The sequence below is a fragment of the Peromyscus leucopus genome, chromosome 5 (genome assembly GCF_004664715.2).
Source record: "Peromyscus leucopus breed LL Stock chromosome 5, UCI_PerLeu_2.1, whole genome shotgun sequence".
In the NCBI taxonomy this organism is placed as follows: Eukaryota; Metazoa; Chordata; class Mammalia; order Rodentia; family Cricetidae; genus Peromyscus; species Peromyscus leucopus.
In genome coordinates, this window is record NC_051067.1 from 41,671,547 (window position 1) to 41,688,878 (window position 17,332).

Sequence of the window (17,332 nt, forward strand, 5' to 3'; positions counted from 1 at the left end):
ACATCACTTGCAAACTACAGATTGATGCACATTGCCAAATTGCCAGCAGACCATAGGTCTGAGATTCTGCATTTCCAATGTGCTTCCAAGTTATACTCGCTCATGAACCACTTTGGCTCCACTTTTTCTGAATTTCTGAATTGGCCTCTCCCCTCTTTCAAAACTCTCTTTCCTATCAGCCTGCTTTAGCTTCCATTATTAGAGAGAATTTTCTGACTATGAAAGGCCTTTGCCCTTCCAGAGCCACCTGCAAAATACACTCTCTCAGAAGGATTAATATTTGATGCTCTTTCTTTCAGCTAATAATATTGGGGATTATGTTTCAATTGATTGAAATCCAAACCAAAATGGAGTATTAGGACTATGGATATTCAAAAACAAAAGTCAGCAGGGAGCAAAGAAAAGACTACATTGATAACAACATTCCCCTGAAGAAAGGGAGACAATCAAAAATGAGATACTCAGGAGTGCCACACCAGAGGATGTCACAGAAATCATGCTGGAGAATTAGCACTGAGACTGTATCCCACTTCTGTTTTAAGGTAAACCCACCAGGGACTACCACACAGACACTGTTAAGCCAAAAAGGAAGTCTTTATTGCCAGCCAATGGCTGCATGGGGAGCTTGAACAAATCATGCAGCCCCGATCTTTGTCTTTTGTGCACAAAAGCCACATCCTAGTTGTCACACTTCATTTAGCAAGAAGCAGAACTACAGAAGCCAAAAAGCAGTACATTTAGGGACTTTCCTGGAACTATGGACTACGTCTTTGATGGATTAGGTCTTTGTTCCCATTTGGGCAGATGATGGGCCTACATGCTGAGTTTTAAGGTCAGAATAGTGATTCTAACAAGGTATTTGTTGTGTTAGGGTCTGTGGGCCTGTTACACTTGTTTCCTAGGAATGGGAATTATGCAGCTTTTTACATATGCTTCTAAATCTATCCAATGGAAATGATATCTACCTCCATCCCACCCCAAGTAAAGAGCATTAAAAATGGTGTGGTGTGTGTGATCTTAAATGTGGTGGTGCACTGAGTATGGTCACTATCCTAGTTTGCTTCTCTGTTGCTATGATACAGCCTTTAACCAAAAGCAACTTGTGTAGGGCATACAGGCTTATTTCATCTTACTCTTCCAGGTAACAGTTCATTGCTGAAGGAAGTCTGGTCAGGAGCTTGAAGCACAAAGCAAAAGAGGAACACTGCTCACCAGCTTGCTTCTTCTGGCTTCCTCAGCTACCTTCCTTATGCAAACCAAGTCCAGAGATGGTATCCTTATTACATTGTACTCTCTTTCATCAATTAGCCTTAAGAAAATGCCCCCACAGACTTGCCCATAGGTCCATAAGATAGAGGTAATTCCTCAACTGAGATTCCCTCTTCCCACGTGTGCCAAACTGACAACTAAAGCTAATTATGACAGTCATCTAAATCATTCTACATAATACAGTCAAAATGTATTTAATGCATGGAAAGTTGACAAAATTCTGACTAGCAGGAGTTTGGGGTGGAAATGATACCATTTAAGATATCCCTTTCCAGTTCACTTTGTGTGTTCCTATATCTTGTATTATGTGAGAATCTTCCCACAATTTTTCCTTTGGTGCATGGAACTATATAATTTATTTACAGGATTTCTCCTGGGAAGAGCTCCCATCAAGAAGAAAAAAAGCATCATCGGTTATCATGGATAACTCATGGAATATTTTCCTTAATTAGACATCAACGGTGGAAGATTTTTTAACCTGCCTTTTTCTACCTGAACTTAGTAAAACAAGTTTCCTCATCCTTGGTGATTTAGAGGGTCATGTGAGATATCTGTGGAGTATTACACACCACACAGGCCTGTGATTGTAGATTGTAGCTCTCTCTACTTCAAACCCCCATCCACACCCCTAGTATCTAAAGGACCATTTTCCTTAGAAGCAACCACACACTAAATGCTGATCTTGGCTCTGTTTTCTTGTGCTTTTCCAGATTTTGAATGTTCATTCCTGTTCTTTGAGCCCTTACCTAGAGAATGTTGCCAATTATTTCCCAAGCTGCAGAAGCTTTAAAAAAAGAAAATAAAGCAAAAATTGATATTGTACCAGCTGAACTGTGGCTGATGCTGTAGAGGTGCTCTTTTTAAAACAATAGTTTTGAGTGGGGAAGTTGAAATGTCTAGTCTAAGGGAAGCAGAGTCTCAGCAACTCAACCCTCTGATGGAGCTGCTTTCAAAAGCTGGAGATGTTAGGAGTATCACTATTGCAGCCATATAATACAGTCTCTCCTCCAGAACTCAAATGGCCTCAAGCCAAGAATCAAAAGCAAAATTGCCAACATATGCTTTTTCCTTCCACCAAATGATGTTCAATTTGGTCCATGATGATGTTTTTTAAATCTCATTTAATGTAAATTCTGCTTTATATGAGCTAACAGATGAGCCTAAAAGCTACTGAGCAGCTTTTAGTCTATGTGGTGTTATAAGTCACATTAGCAGGATGGCAGACTCCATGCATCTGTATAGCTTGAGAAGCAGTTAAAAGGTATAAGGAAAATTAGGTTACCAATTATGGTGGAAAAAATCATAATTTACAGTCCAGGAGCTGTTGGTCTAGGTCATTTTAAGACAGGAAGTAAGGTGCTGTGATCCACACTGAATAGAGAACCATATTTCAATCATCTCATAATTTCTCTGCACAGTTTCTTTCATTTGTAAAATAAGATTCATTTTGAGTCAACCATGGAGTAGTGCTTTCATCCCATGTACAGTCTCTAAATAACCCCTGCCAATGGCTTCCCTGAAGACTGCCTGGAAAGTCCAGGTTCTACATTAGTCAGATTTCTCAGAGAAAAAAAAATAAAGAATTGGGAGTGTCTGTGTATGATTTATTGGTACACATTTTAAAAGTCCAATATCTATGGCCTGTAAGCTGGACACTCACAATGCAGCTCAGGGCTGGTGAGCTGGTGGTGTAGACACCAGACTGAGTCTGAAGGTCAGATATGCAGGAACAAGTGAAGGCAGGAGACCCACCCGCAGCTTAAGCAGACAGGCAGAGAGAGGGTAGAAACAGCACTCCTCCCCCAGTCTTCGGCAGATTAGAAGAACATTGCAGAAGGCCATCTGCTTTCTTTAGTCAATGGGTTCAGGTTCTAACTTCTTCTGAAAACACTCTTAGAAACACCCAGAATAAGTGTTAAATCTGATATATGGATATCCCATAGACCAGTCAAGCTGGTACATAAAAAGACTCTTTCTGGACTGATAGCACAATAGATCATTAATGCAGCCACATGTCTCTTAACAGCTATATGCCCTGAGAAGTGCATCAGCAAATAATTTTGCCATTGTGTGAACACTGTAGAGTGCCTTCACATAAACAAGGATGGCTATGATTGTCAGTAGGCAATAAAATAACTATGGAACCACTGTTCTATAGACAGTCCAAATGTCATTGTGTGACAACATGATTGAATCTTTCATGAGTCCACAATAAAGGTGGTCGTATTGGTTTGAAAAATCACTTACAACTCACTATGTAGCCCAGGCTGGCTTTGAACTAAGTACTAGGATTACAGGCATATATTGCTATGCCCAGCTTTGCCTTTCATTGTGTGTGTGTGTGTGTGTGTGTGTGTGTGTGTGTGTACATGCGTTCATAAGTGTACATGCATATGAAGGCCAGAGGTTGACTTAAGGTGTTCTGCTTAGACACTCTTCACTTTTTTAAAATGTTTTTAACTTTTTAAAATGACTATTTTTGTTCTTTAGTATAATGATATGTGTATACAATGTGTTCTGATGACTATCTCCAAAACCCTCACTATCTTCTTCCCATTCATATCAGCCCCCTCTCTGCAGTCTCCTTACCCAATTCATGACTTTTGGCTTGGTTTTGTTACACATTTAGTTTAACCCACACCAGAAGTGTGACTATCTGTTAGAGCCTAGTAGTCACCAGTGGGTACACAAACGAAAACAACAACTTACTCTCTCCCTAAATTAGTTCAGCAGTGACGAGTAGAGTCTCAAGTCCTTTCCATTCTTGCCTGACTGTTGACACCCATTCTTGTAAAGATCTAGTACAAGCGTCAACCACTGATGCAATTTTGAGACTAATCATTGTGTCTTTCCCAGAAGATGGCATTCTCAGCCCTTCTCTATCTTCCAGCTTTTGTATTCTTTCCATCTCCTCTTCTACAGTGTTGCTTATAAGGCCTTGTTTGCTTTCTGTTGCTCTGAGGAACACCATGACCAACAGCAACTTGGAGAGGAAAATGTCCACTGTTGAAGACAGGAACTGAAGCAAAAACCTGGAGGCAGGAACTGAAGCAGAGACCACGCTTACTCAGCTTGCTTTTTTATTTGTTTTGTTTTCTGAAATAAGATCTCTCTATATAGTCCTGGATGTCTGGAGCTCTCTGTGTAGACCAGGCTGGTCTTGAACTCACAGAGATTTGCCTGCCTCTGCCTCCCCAGTGCGGGGATTAAAGGTGTGCGCCACCATGTCCAGCTTGTTTGCTGTTTTAGTATAACCCAATACATCTGCTCAGGGGTGCCACTGCACACAGTGGGCTGGGTCCTGCCACATCATTCATCAAGAAAATGCCCCCACAGTCTTGCCACAGACCAATCTGATGAAGGCATTTTCTGAGTTGAGGTTCCCTTTCACAGATGATCTTTGCTTGTGTCAAGCAGACAAAAAAAAAAAACAAAAAAAAACTCTAACCAGCATACTGAACCTTAGCAGGGTGCTATAAATGTCTTATGCAAGGAAGAGCACTGACCCTTCACTGGCTCTCAACACCTTGTCCATCAGTGAGCCTCTGCATTAGCCATTATTCACTACAAAGGAAAGCTGAGACTGAGAGTAGCATTTGTCTAGTAATATAAAAAAATGTCTAGAAGGCAGCTTGATTTTATGTCCATTTAACTAAACTACAGAATAAGTTACCCCTGGGGCCTACAACCTCCCCCACCATGTTTGTTTTTTAAAAACAGGTTTAAAGTACCAGAGCATTTGCTTGTCCCCACAACAGTATGTTACTTTATGCACAAGTGGGCACATCTTTCCTGTCGTGTTAGTCTCATAGTTCACAGGAGTCACAGCTGGATAAGACTGCTGCTGCCTTTTCTCTCCTAGCAGCCTGCATAGCATCTTCCAGCATCATGAGTGCTAGTTGGCAGGGAAGAAGCTTCCAGGTCAGTTCTAGCTTGATTTACTTATATCGTACAACCAAGCTGTGTGGGGTCTTCAGCTACAGGGTCATAGCCTCTAGCTCTTCTGCCTTATTTGTTGAAACCACGTCTCTCATCTAACCTGAAGTTCACTTGTTTAACTCTTCTGGCTTCCCAGCAAGCTCCAGTGATCCGCCTTTCTCCACTCCCAACTTCCCATGCTCCCAGCACTGGAATTAAAGACACTGCTACATCCAGCTTTTCAAATGGGTGCTGGAGAGCCAAACTTAGATCCTTGTATTTGAGTGGTAAGCTCTTTGCCAACTGAGGCATTTCCCTACCCGCTGCCATGAGTTTTTCATAGCCATTGAGTCTAACTTCTCCTTGACAAGATGAAGGAAATATATAGAAAGGGAGTAGTGTATTAGTTTGGGAAATCCGGCTGAAAGGAGAATTGTGATGATATATTGTGTACTCTAATAAACTTGCATGAGGATCAGAGGACAGAGCCAGCCACTAGATTAGACATAGAGGCCAGACAGTGGTGGCACACACCTTTAATCCCAGTACTGGGAAGCACAGATGTCTTTAATCCCAGGAAGTGACATGGCTGGGTGGAGAAAGGTATATAAGGTGTGAGGAAACAGGAACTAAAGCAGTTCAGCTGAGATCCTTTCAGGTGAGGACTCAAAGGATTTCAGTCAGAGGATTCATGGAGTTGGTGTGTTGGCTGTGGCTTGCTTTGCTTCTCTGATCTTTCAGCTTTCACCCCAATATCTGGCTTCAGGTTTTTGATTAAAAGGCCATCCAAGATTTGAACAACAGAGAATCACCCCAGACTGTAGCTGAGATCAGCAGAGACTTCTTGAAGGTTGGCATGCTGGACTTCCAAACACCAAATGCAAATTCAAGTCCAGGCAATATGTGTGACACAGAGCCTGAAAGAAGCTCATTTTAAAAAAAATCAACAAAGATGAAAGTCCTCACAATTCTGATTCTCTCAGCAATTATAGCGGGTTGAATAAAGGTCGCAAAAAGTATATTCACTTCCATAGAACATATGAATGTGAATTCATTTCCGAAAGAGATCTTTGCAGACATAATAAGAAATTGGGCCATTGGTAGTTATTAAAGTAAGCCCTAAATCCAGAAACAGTTAAAAAAAAAAAAAAAAAAGACATAAAGAAGAGGACAACAGAGCAGGAGCACAGAGGGAGGTTGGAATAACATAATCAAGAAAGCCCACAAGTATCAGAAAACCCAGAGGCCGCAAGATGCAAGCAATGATGTCCTCGTGTGTATTAGGAAGGAGTGTGACCCTGCCAAAAAACAAAAACTTGCCTCTGGCTTATGGTCTCTAGAACTATACAAGAGTAAATTTCTGTTTTCTCTAGGCCACCAAGTTTGATGTAGTTTATGACATCAGAAGGAGACTATTCCAACACATACAGAGTCATAGTGGCCATAGAGTGGCCCAAATTGAGCCACAGAAGGAGTTGAACATTGTGCAAAGGACAATGGCAGAGAGCTCTCCCTTCCTGCTTCCTCTGACCCTCTGACAGTCATTGTTGCATCCCCCAAAGTTGTAATCACTAGGCAAATTTATCTGGGCCTCACCACTGACCTGCACTGACTTAGCCTCAATGGTATCCCTCCCTCTCCCTTCAAGGCCTGCTTTAATCTTGGCTATGTGCTACAGTTCACTCAGCTACAAGTCTAATGGTTCACCATAATTCTGACTGCACAGAATGTCAAACATACTGCCATGCTTCACATCTCCCCCAGCACTCCTGTATTAACTGAAGAATAATGTCCAACTACATGCACATATCTCTGAAGTCTGGCCAGCATTGGGCAGCTGAAAACGGAACAAGAAAGAAAGCACAGTGGCAAACCAGCCCCATAAACTGCTGGATGAAGAATTGTTCCCTTGCAATACAAACGCGTGAGGGTGAAAGGGTCGTTTCTGAAATTTCATCTTGGCTTCAGAATTTCAATTTGTAGGAACAACTCAGAGTAGGAAAAAGTGACCCAAGTTGTTGATTCCTTTGGATATTTTCACCCTGCCCTGTCTTCTAATGATGGTTTCACTAACACACATCAAGGAAATGCACTTCCGAGCAATCTCTCCATCTGGAAACAATGCACACCCACCTTTGCTTCTGACTTCATTCCACAACCACTTCCTTCGGAAGGCTTCCTTCAGAAACACAAGTTGTCGTGTGTACTCCGCCTTCACAGTCACGTTTCCCCCACTGTCACAGCAAGGAACTGCAACATCATCTGGTTCAAATCTCTTGATTTAGGGTGAGAAATGTGAGAATGACCATGTGTTCTACATGTTATATATTCTTTTTAATATGATAAAGTACTCTATTCTACTCTTAACCAACTGTATGATTCTGGAAACTTTTAACTTCAAATATAGAGAACATTGGTTTATAATTATAAAAATGGAACATCTTATAGTTTCCTTGTGTGATAATTGTGGGGCTAAACATACTTAGTCCTCAGCTTACATAAAAATTCTCAATAAATAGTAATGATCCCAAAGATGTCTCTGGGCTTATTAGTTTATTATTTTAAATTTATTTATTTAGTTAGTTAGTTAGTTAGTTAGTTAGTTTATATGTTTGGGTATATTGTCTGCATACCACATGCTTGCCTGGTCCCTACAGAAGCCAGAAGAGGGTATTGGATCCCCTAGAATTGGGGTTACAGATAGTTGTGAGCCATGAGGGTACTGGGAATCAAGCTCAGGCCCTCCAGAAGAGCAGCCAGTGCTCTTAACTGCTATAATATCTCTCTAGCCCCTGTGACTGTTGTTAGAACTATCCTAGAGATACACAATGGTTTGTTCCCTACAACCTCACCTCACCCACCACCATCTCTGCTTCTTTCCCCATACCCACAATTGTTTATAAAACAATTAAGGGAGGGATGGAAAAAGTTAAAGAAATACAATCAAAGTTTTTTCCTACTGGACCAGAGAAAGAGCCATAGCTGTTGAGAAACTAAGGGGAGCATTTGTTTCTCAATCCTTTTGCTTAACTCTCTTTTGTATTCTGTATAGAGTCATCATTAAATACTTTTTCAAAGGAAAAAAAGAAGGAGAAAGCCTCAGAGCATCCAGAAGTCATGGCAACTTAACAGACCCTTGGATCCCATATTCCTTCATGCATCTGTTATGATCCCCTCCTCTCTGCCACTGACTCATCCTCTCAGCAGGTCCACCTCTGTCTTCACCTCTGCCTCTAGCCCCACCCTTCTTCAGCTGTACAGCCCTGTCTTACAACAAAAGTGCCGGTGATGAACTGTACCTCTGACCTGTTTAGAGAAGTCTCAACTTCACTGAGTATTCACACTAATTTATCTCTGCTTGATTATAAGCAGTCACCACTGGGAAGTGTCCTGGTCGTCTCACTGGAGTGACCCTCCAATCTCCCTGCAAAAACTATTCCAAATCCCCAACCTTCACCTTCAAGGGAGGTGGAAAATACATCCTGGAAATGGACCTGAGGAACTAAGTCCACTGGCATGGTGGCAGCTGATGAACCATAACTGTGGTACCAGCCTCAAACTGTACCACTTCCTCTTAGGTCAGTCACTTAGTGTGTTAGCTGACTAAGGCCACCATACAAAGCACCAAAGAAAGAAATGTACTGTCTGACAGTTATGAAACATACATTTAGAATCAGGGTTTCACTGCAATTTGTTTCCTCAGGATCAGAGAACAACTTATTTCAGGACTCCCTCGGGTTCCTGGGAGTCTTGGTCACTTGTTGGCATGAAGATGGTATCCTCTTGGTCTTTACATAATCTCCTTCCATATGTGTTAGCTCCTGTGACCAAATAACCCCGAGTAAGATATCAGCCATAATAGGCATCATGAGTGAATGTCCACTGTATTGGCCTCAGCTCACCCTGACCATCAGCAAATACCTTTTTTCAAAGGCACCAGAGACAAGGACTCCAACATCCAGTGGAAAAACTCAATTCAGCCTTTAATGCTTAAGCACAATATATTATCGTTGTGGGAAGCATAAATACCTGAATAATTTAATATAATTTAATAATTTAAAACTTCTGTAGGACAACAGTAATTTTTCAAACAAAAAAATAATAAATGGCTACAGTACAGCAGGATAGAAGGATCAATATTTAAATGTCTTTATACACAAGACACAAGTGGACAGCACGTGTGTCCTTTAAGACTTCTGTGTTTCTAAGCATCTTCTCTGATGTTTCCCTGGGGACACATTTAAACTTGTTTCCTGGCCTCTACAGTGGGCTTTGGCTTGTAGAATAGAATTTTATATAAGTTCTGTAACAAAGTTACCAGTTCCCAACATGATTTTTTTTTTAACACAAGCACAGTAATATGATCAAAAGATATCTTGGATGATGTATATGATATAAAAAAGCTTTAAATTTTTAAGTAGCAATGAATATTAAAACAACACAAGAGTGAACAGAATCCCTTGCAGAAATTCTAGTGCATTTAAACCTAAGGCTGACCCCCCACTTCTAGCCAATGACAGGGTGTGCTAGACGTGGCCAGCTGAGGGGCACTGGCGCAGATGGCATAAAATCAAGGTGGTCCTGTTTGAAACTGAGTGGTTTTTAAATGGGTTTTAATTCAGAAGGTCTACATTTTATTCTTCAAATCTGGCCAACCAATTAAGAGTTTGTCAATATTTTTTTCTGTTATATTATTTTCAATTACCCAGGGCAACTCTGCACTAAGGGTCACTGGACTATGTAGCAGGCATTTCTATATAAAGAATCATAAAGTGAAACTATGCAAAGGAAACAAGCTGGAGCAGATGAGAGATGCATGTGCAGCTGCTGAGGTCAGCCTGGCACGGATTAAGGTATAAGTAGGTCACAGGCATTTCTCAGCTCCTTGACCTTCATATTATTCACTGGCCTTGCCTAGACCTCAAAGCTACTAGCGAAGGAAATATAATCATTGTCATGTGTTCTCTTGGCCTCTCTGGCCCCAGGCCCTAGAATAGACCTGTCATCCCTATAGGTATAAACCTATTCAGATTATCTTACTTTTATAAAAGTTTCATGGTTTCTGCTTCCCATTAAATAATCTATTTTATTTAATTTTCAAATATTGGGATAGTCAATTAGTTTGTACCATTTAATACCATCATCATTACTATTACAAGCCTTTGCCAATTATATTGATCCCTTTAAAATTAATTATAATCATATTGGTCTTAAAAAAAAAAAGAAATCAAAATTACCTAAAGGCAACACAAAGCACTAAAATACCTAGCAGTGCAGTGTCCTGGTGGTCAGGGACAGAGAGCCCTTAGCTTTGGCTTTTAGTTCTAGCTCTTCTATCCAGCAGTTATACTCCCTGAAAATACTTATTTGCTCCAGGAACACCTTTTCCCCATAGCAAATGGTTTTATACATTTTTTTAAAAAATTGGCTAAGTTAGTAGAATGCCAAAGGGAATGCACTAAATGTTTGACTAATCTTTTTATAGAGATAATCTGAGTTGTGCCATGAGGATCTCAAGTCATGAGCCCCTTAGATCTTGGCTTTTTGAGTTTCCAAATAGTTCTAGGTCTAATCCATAGAGAATCTTGAGCAGCTCAGCCAGTCAGCATTTGTCTCGGCTCTAATGGCCTCACTCACTGTACTGCCTTATTCTTGTGTCCACCTTCACTCTAGCCCCAGTAGGCAAAAAGAGGTAATGAATGCCAACAGTGATGTGCTGATCTTTATCTTGACTGCCACCAGGTACAGGGGAGATCAGTATGACCTCCTAGACAGAAGAACCAGGGTGGGTGTGCTGTCCATGTTCTCTAAACCAGATTACATCACTTGTGTCAGGCAAGATTTGTAAATTTTGAAAGTAAAATAATCTGAAAAAACATAAATATCAAATCACAGTTTGTTAAATCTCAAATCAATTGTCTTATTTAAAAGAATGAAAATGGGGGCCTGAGGGGATGGCTCAGAGGTTAAGAGCATTGGCTGCTCTTCCAGAGGTCCTGAGTTCAATTCCCACCAACCACATGGTGGCTCACAACCATCTGTAATGATATCTGGTGCCCACTTCTGGCCTGCAGGGATACATGTAGGTAGAACACTGTATACATAACAAGTTAAAAACGCCTTTAATCCCAGCACTAGGGAGTCAGAGCCAGGCAGATCTCTGTGAGTTTGAGGCCAGCCTGGTCTACAGAGTGAGATCCAGGAAAGGCACCAAAGCTACACAGAGAAACTCTGTCTGGGGGGGGGATGACACTTAGGTGGATGTGTGCATTGGCACAACTAAAAAGGAGGAGGGTGAGGGGAAGGGGAGGGGAGGAGGAGGGAGGAAGAGGAGGAGGAGGAAGAGGGAGGAGGAGGAGGAGGAGGAGGAGGAGGAGGAGGAGGAGGAGGAGGAGAAGAAGAAGAAGAAGAAGAAGAAGAAGAAGAAGAAGAAGAAGAAGAAGAAGAAGAAGAAGAAGAAGAAGAACCAAAATGACATTGGCTTCATCTACACACTTGTTCCAATTAGTGAGGACAGGGCAGAAATCCACTCTTCCACAGTCCACCATGCTCTATTTCCAAAACTGAGTGCCATTTCTTCTCTACAAAACCTTTTCCCCTCTGCATAAAAGACACTTCTTTCCAACCTCATGGGAAAAAAGAAACAAGAAGACTTCTCCTTCTGGTCTTTGGAACATCAATGTAAAAACACACCCCACACATTGAATGAGGCTTGTTCTATCAATCGTATCTTCCAGAATGACAATTCACATAAAGGTTTGGTTCTGTACGGTCCCGAATTATGCTCAACACCTGTGTAGGTTTGCTTCCGTTTGGTTGTTTCTATTCTCATGATGGCATTGGACAGTTTCTGCCTGCCCTCACAGCACTGGAGGCAACTCCTGCCAAAAAAAAAGAAAAAAAAGATAACAGAAAACAAGAAAAACTGCAACATCTGTGAGCCAGCTCTTCTTAGATGTGATTTAAATCTTGAAGACAGAAAGGTGAAGTCAGAAAAACGAGCTTCAGTGAGGCTGAATGTCTTTCTATGAAATCAAAAGTTTTTGTAGTCATGAGGCTCATGCTACCTATTCATTTTATGTAAAACAGTGCTCAAAAGGCAGTTGATAAAGAGGTCAGGACACATGGAGAGTGTAGAGCCCTTTGGCAATATCTTCTGTGCTCAAGAAAAGGCTTGTAGGAGTTGCAATCATGTCTAGTGCCTACTAATCTTCAGGAGAAGCCATTTACCACACCCGAAGCCCACTTGTCCCCTGCTGGTTTGCTCACCTGCTTGCCTTCATAAAAGAGAAAAGTGCAGATGCTCCTGGACACTGACATTTGTTTGGATCCAACAGTCTCTCAGACAGCAATCTCCTGACCTGCAGCCACAGGGTATCTAGACACCCTCTGGGGTCCTGATCTCCCTACTCCCAGCTTCTCAAGCCCAGTCTGTACTTCAGAGAAACCTGGACTCTTCTTACCACTGTCTTCATTTTGAATAGAAATGTGGTGGGGTTTTTTTTTTTTTTTCAAAATAATCAAAACCTGTAGTACTAATTCTCAAGGTGAACTTGGGCTACTGAACAGTAGCTGTAAACTCTGTGACTTGCAAACTTGAGTGACAAGCTGTTTACAGTCATTAGATGACTCTAGAGATTTGATGGCCTCTCTGTGGATTTCTTAATGTTTTCTTTAATATTTAAGAATAGAATTCTTAAATACTTAAAATAGAATTTTCTTGAATGTTTAAAAATAGAATGTTTTTAGAGGACATCATTAGGAATAATTTAACTGCTTTGCATGTCTTAATATATGTACAGTGAACCCTCTATATTTCTGGGTTCTACATCTATGAATTCAACAAACTTCTAATTAAAAATAATTACCTATGTATTGAACATGTAGACTTTTCCCCCCTGTTCCCTAAAGGTTGAAGTGTATGGACTATTTAGAGATACAAGCATTGTATTATATATTGTAGGTAATCTGGGATAGGTATGGTCTATATTATAGCATTTTATAGAAGGAACCTCAGCATCCTTGGATTTTGGCATCTTTGGTTAAGGTACGGTAGTGCTGGTACAAAGACTCCACAGAAACTGGACAAGTCTGTTTAGCCTTTATCAGTACCTTAGAGGCATCATGATTAAAATTAATAATGAGGAAAATCAGACATTCTGAACATGTAGGCATTTAAATAGGCAGCACTTCTCAATGGCTACAGAATAGACTATACAGACAGCCTATGTCTAAACCGCGCGTAATCTTGGCCAACACTACTTAGTCTTTCTGAGCCTTAGTTTCCCCATTTACAAAATGGGGTAGACACAAGCACATCTCCCCAGATGATGACTCGTATGAGATGGTGGCTCTCATCAGATGTCTGAGCATGACTTTGTATCTCAGGTGCTGTGACCACAGTTTGTGAGATGCTGTTACTTGACTTGAGAATCTAGCTATTTCAGATCAGAGAGAGAAAGATGCCAAAGGTAATGATGGTTTGTTGGTGACCCTTGCGAAAATGGGAGAGATTTCTATCTCAAGATGCCCAGAAGTCTACTGCTAGGGCCAGGGCGGAGATCAGGTTCACAATGCATGCTTAGCACAATGAGGTCTTGGGTTTAATCTCCAGCACACATACAAAATCAACAGTAGGCCAAAATAAGTTAAGTATGTAAATACAAAGATGAACGTTTAATTAGAAGAAAATATAAAAGTATATCATTATGGTTTCTAGGATGGAAAAATTCTTTAAAATCTATTAACAAATTCAACTATGTTAATATTAAATGCTCATTTAAAAAAAACTCGAAAAGATAGGCACAAATATGAAAAAATACTTGTAGCTTATTCAGCAGACAAAATTTTAGTATCTGGAAGTAAGGATGCCAATGAATTGTCCAGAAAAAAGCAAACATTCTAATTTAAAAAAAAAAAAGAGCATAGGATTTGAACAGGCATTTCCCAGATATTTTCCAAGAGGAAACAGGAAAGTAAAATACCCACAAAATTGGCTCCATGTAGTCAAGGTAAGACAAGTTTGAATCACAAGGGAATACCATTTTACAGCCACCAAGTGGGTAGGTAGGTACCAACACAGTGTGAAGAAGAGAAGGAGAGGACAGGAGCGCAGATGCCCTGAAGGTAGGTGCACAGGCACAACCATTAGCAAAATATTAGGTTCTGCCCATTAGTAATGAAAATACATGGCCCTACAATGCAGAAGGACCATTCCTAAGAACATGTCTCAAACCTAGCTACACAGCACAATCACTTGGAGTGTTTTTAGAAATCCCAGTGCCCAGACCGCACCAACACTAGTTAAATGAGGATATCTGGCTATAAGGCCCAGTCATCGATGTTTTTTTAATGCATTCAGATAAATCTAATGCACAGTCAAGCTTTCAAATCAGTGACATGTGCTGGCCTGGCCCTGCCTTTGGCCTCTTCATGGATACCAAAGTGAGTAGGTCTAGAATTAATGGAACACTAAACACACATGAAGCATACAGAGTGAATCCTGAACGTATTTTTGTCCACAGTGCAGTGTGCACAGGAAAGAGGCTCTTATCACCTGGATGTCACCTCTTTTGTCATATAAAAAAGAATTTCTCCTTTGACCCAAGACACAGTTATAACCTGATTCCCAAATACCAGCTGAGTAGTGCTGCTCAAAGTAGGCAGTCTGAATGGCTTCCTGGGCTGAGGGCCAGGGGATGGAGAATCAGGCAGGCTTCCTGGAAGGGTGGCTTCAGTTAGATGTCTAAGCCGGATACCTCTAGTAGTTTGTGGCTACCTGTTTGAACAGGATGACTACTGTAGCTGTGCAAATCTACTTAGCAAGTATGAGCTTTCTCATAATCTTCAAACATTCGATTAAAATTTTTATAGGGCATCTTCAACCTAAATGTTCTAACAGACGAGAAGGAAGAGATGTTCAAATTTTTTAAGTATAATCTTTATTAAGTAGCTTTAAATTTTAGAGTAATTTTTTTTTTAGTTAACACAAAAGTAAGGGGTTTTGTTATGGAATCTTCATGCTTACTTACGTGTTTTTATGCTTTGTTCTCATTTTATTTTATTTTATTTTTTTGCTTCCACCAGGCTCTTCCTTATGGCCTCTCCCCAAGCTTTAGATTTGACTAAAGACATGACTCAGTAGGTTAAAAGGGTTTGCTGGTAAGTTTCATGACCTGAGTTCAATGCCCAAGACTACATGGTAGAAAGAGAAAACTGACTCCAGCAGGTTTTCTCTGACATCCACATGTATGTTATGGCAAATACAGACAGACAGACAGACACACACACACACACACACACACACACACACACAACTAATTAAAAAAAACTATACCTATCTTAGGAGCAATGATTTTTTTTAACAGTGACAACCTGCAAGAGCATAGTTCTCCAACACCAACATGGCCTCAGGTGGCAGCCCAGACACTGGGCATCTCCACAGCCTTCAGTGGTAACACGAGCCGTGGATATCAACAGAGACCCCAGATGAGGTAGGGCCATGGACCCAGACATGGCCCTTGACAACAGCGCTGGCTTGGACATCACATGGCCCCAAGTGGCAGCCCAGGCCACTCACATCAGCCTGTTCCTCACCACCATCCCAACTTCAGTTCCGCCTCTCTCCACAGCACATGAATCATACTGCGTCTCTTTTTCTCCCATCTTTCTACCACATATTTGCTCATCATAGTGGTGTCTGGCCGCCTGGGCTGCATGGTGCCTGGTGGGCCTGTGGGTGATTTCCTAGATGTGCTATTTTTACCAAAAAATGAACTCATCTTTTCATTCAGCCATCCTTCAACCCCAGCAGCTTTACACTTGCTGTTCGGCTCTACCTGATGCAAATCTGAATTTTTCCACTTCAAATAATCTTTCTCCAGAGTTATTGGGCTCTTTCTTCTATACAATTTCATTTCTGCTCAAATTCTACCTTATTTGTGAATCCTTCCTAGAGAAGTTGATATAAAATTGCAGTCAGTGTATTCATACATATATAATCACCCATACTAGTTATACATACCATCCACACATTCCTTTACCCACTCCCTGTTCTGACTGTCTGGAGAATGATCCATACTAGCCACACTTTGGATTTTGAATTAGTGAGTTTATAAAGTATATAGCAAGTAAAAGTAAAAGAACAAATTACAAATAAGAGAAAAACAGCAGACAGGCAGCAAAACATCACGTTGGGAGTTTACAACATCCAACAGTGAAGACTGAAGTCGCCTGGTGGAGTGAGCCAATAAACGTAACATCATTAAATCACGGCTTCCAAAAACCAGCAGAAATTGACTAGGGAAGTTGAAGCAATCAGCTGGAGCACCCAAATTGAGTTCTTTCTCTCCATGAGTGAGCTTCCAGCTTCCTGTTCCCACTCCATGCATTTTGTACCATGATAAACCACAGCAATGTCTGTTAGAAATGGTTTGCCTTCCAACTGTTTTCAAGGACACGATGTTTTTAGTATTCTTAGAAGCTTGCTGTTTTTCTGTCTCCACGTTACAGAGCCAGGGGGACTGCCTGACCTAGGACAGGGAGTTTTGAAGGAGACATGGCAGTGTACCACTGTGCTAAGCTCCCTCCCAAGGAGAGAGGAATCCCTTGTCCTGGGAAATAACCTCCCTTCTAAAACAAAAGTTGGGGGAGGGGCAGGTGGTGAGTATGCTAAAATTTTGTATTAAAAGCTGGTGAGGGGGAGAACAGAGTCAAAAAATGCAGGTTAAAGTGAATTTTTTTTTTTTTAATTTTCTCAACCAGTAAAATTTGGTGTGAGAAGAAAACAAAATGTAATAGTAACCAAGAAGAAATAAACCTCCCTCAATTTGCAAAGCCCTTAGTAGGTGGCATTAAACAGTATACTGCTGCATCGGAATTTAGCAGACCAAGATTAAGTCTTAAATACATGTCATTTGGTTCCCATAGTGTTTGCTGAACTCTTGCTTTGTACCTGGGACTGTTCTAATCCCTAGGGAGATGGCCATGAGTGAAAGAAACCATTATCTTCTTGAGTAGATGGAACAGAGGTGAAGCAATAGTTAGATGTGTCAGGAATTCAGTTCTATAAAGAAAAGTCAAGAGAGTGCAATGTGATTTAAATTGGCAAACAGTCGTGTGTTTGTGAAAGTGGACTCTGGGAGGA